The sequence below is a fragment of the Triticum dicoccoides genome, chromosome 5A (genome assembly GCF_002162155.2).
Source record: "Triticum dicoccoides isolate Atlit2015 ecotype Zavitan chromosome 5A, WEW_v2.0, whole genome shotgun sequence".
In the NCBI taxonomy this organism is placed as follows: domain Eukaryota; kingdom Viridiplantae; phylum Streptophyta; class Magnoliopsida; order Poales; family Poaceae; genus Triticum; species Triticum dicoccoides.
This window is the reverse complement of record NC_041388.1, coordinates 657,481,179-657,483,543: the sequence shown is the minus strand read 5'-3', so window position 1 is coordinate 657,483,543 and position 2,365 is coordinate 657,481,179.

The following is a 2,365-nucleotide window of genomic DNA, read 5'->3' as shown; positions in this document are numbered from 1 at the left end:
CGGGGCCGCTATTTATACAGTGGCGGGGGAGGAGCGGCTGCCTGAACCGGCGGAGGCGTGGCCCATGCACAGCCCAGGAACTCTCCCGTGGGACCCAGCTGGCAGAGTTCAGCGCGATAAATGCGGTGCTACTTGGACTCTGACCCTCGGACGAGATGGTTTCGTAGCCTCTGTCGCTGCGGATGGGCCCTGCGGTTTTGAAGGTTTTGTGTGGGGCCGTGCTGCGGTGTCACGGGGTGGAAGTGGGGGAGTCGTTGGATTGTTTTGCAGATTCTCGCGTGTCGCCGGAGGGCAGGGGGGCGTGTCCGTTGGGAACCCGTGTGTGTCTCTAGTGGGAAAGCGTCTTCGGTCGGCGGTGGGTGTCACGATCTAGGCCGGACTATTCTGCGCGCCCCGGAGACGTTGGATCGTCATCGGACGGTTCAGAACTTCAGACCGGCCCGAAATATCTGTTTGTGTACGTGGATGTGATGGTTCAGTTTCAGATCTGAGAAAAGTGAACCTCCCACGAAGCAGACTCGAGAAGCTTCCGGCTTCTTCTCCGGCGATGTATTGTTTGTACCAAGTGACCCTTCCTAAAACTTAAATCTATCCACTAGCCCCAAAAAAACTTACAAAAAAGGCTCAGATTTTTATTAGGGGTTCGGCGGGAGCATCTCCATAGCCGCCTGATTAGCCACACGAATCCTAAAGCAAGCCTCCTCGCCACGTCCCTGGTCGCGGTCCATTCGCTTGGAGTTGAGGCGGGAGCAAACCATTTTCTCGGGCGGCGTCATCCCACTTCCTACTCCGAGTTCTCCTCTCTCTCCCGCTCCACTCTTCCCACCCACAGCGACGGCTCATGTTCCAACAATTCCCACGACGAGGGTGCGTCGGCGTCCAACCTCGGAGTTGCTGGAGGCAAGGCACTCGGGTACCTGTACCCATTGTGACGGTGTCCTGGATAAGGGGGGACTAACTCAGCCGACCCGTTCTCCTCGAGTTGGGCCGGCAAGCCACCATTCGTGATCAAGATGGACACCGGAAAATCGTACGTAGGAGGCTTGTTCAAGACTACCTCCCCGAAGACTTGACGTATACTCCAGGATCTCTGCCGCCGCCTAGCTCATAGCTACCGACCTTCTAACCATAAATACCCTCCCTGGCGTGTATATAAGCCATATGGTTTAGCCCATAGATGGGATATCAACGCAAAATCATTCACCTAGCCCTAGAATTAGACCACACATCACGATCTCAAGGTAGATCAACTATGTATTTGATACATCTCCCTTGATATAAGCAAGAGCAGGACGTAGGGTTTTATCTCCATCAAGAGGGTCCGAACCTAGATAAATATCGTCTCCTTCGTTCCCGTTACCCTCGATTCGAGATCCACAGCTCGGGACCCCCTACCCCGAGGTCTACCGGTTTTGACACCGACACATCGGGAAACCATGGAGGTGCTCATGCGTGTTTGTCGTCTACATCAACCCCTCGACAGTGGAGTGCGGTGGTAGGACTCATGTGTCAGATCCCAATGCGTGGTGTTGTGTCAACAGTGGCTGAGAGAGAGGCGCGCGCGTGTGGTCGCCGTTTCATCGGGTTAAAGGTGCTAGGGGTGAAACTCGGGGGTATCTGCGCCAACTTTTCAAGCTGGAGGAGGTGCTCATGTGCGTGACCGTCATCACAGGGGCGACGGTCTGGCCGCGTCAAGCGATCTCCACCGTCTAGATAAAGAGGTGGTCGGGGCATCCACCGAAGGTCGGCGCCACGACCATGGGATCCGTGGCGTGGTCGTCCCTCCGATCTAGCAGAGGCGAGGTCACAGCCGCGGGAGGAGGTGTCCGCGACGACCACCACCACACATCTGCCATTCCCTGGCACGATGGTGACGAACGAGAGCTCGCATCCACCTCCCGCTGGGGTCCAACCTGAACACGGCTGCAGCAGCTCTCGAAGGCTCGTTCGGGTAAAACGAGATTGCGTCAGAGGAGGACGAGGACCGGAACCGCAACTCGAGCTCGACCACCACCACCACGCGCTGCACAAGGCCCCGGTGTTGGCTCCATTCTCTACAGGTAGCACCTCGCCCAACCTTTTTGCTCCATTTTTCAGTTTATTGTCTTCAAATTGCCATGCCCTAATCCAGAATGCACAACGGATTTGTGTGATTTCACGCTCTCAATGCAATTTTATATGTTTGCCTTCGTTTATGGTATACTAAAAATACCTTACAAATTTCAATCAGACATGTCTTGTGTCTTCATTTATATTATATACTAAAAATACCTTACAAATTTTAATCGACTCTTTTCTGCCACCATGTATGTATAGATGGAAATTGCCATGACCTTTTCTCTACAGTCATTGCAAAACAAAATTA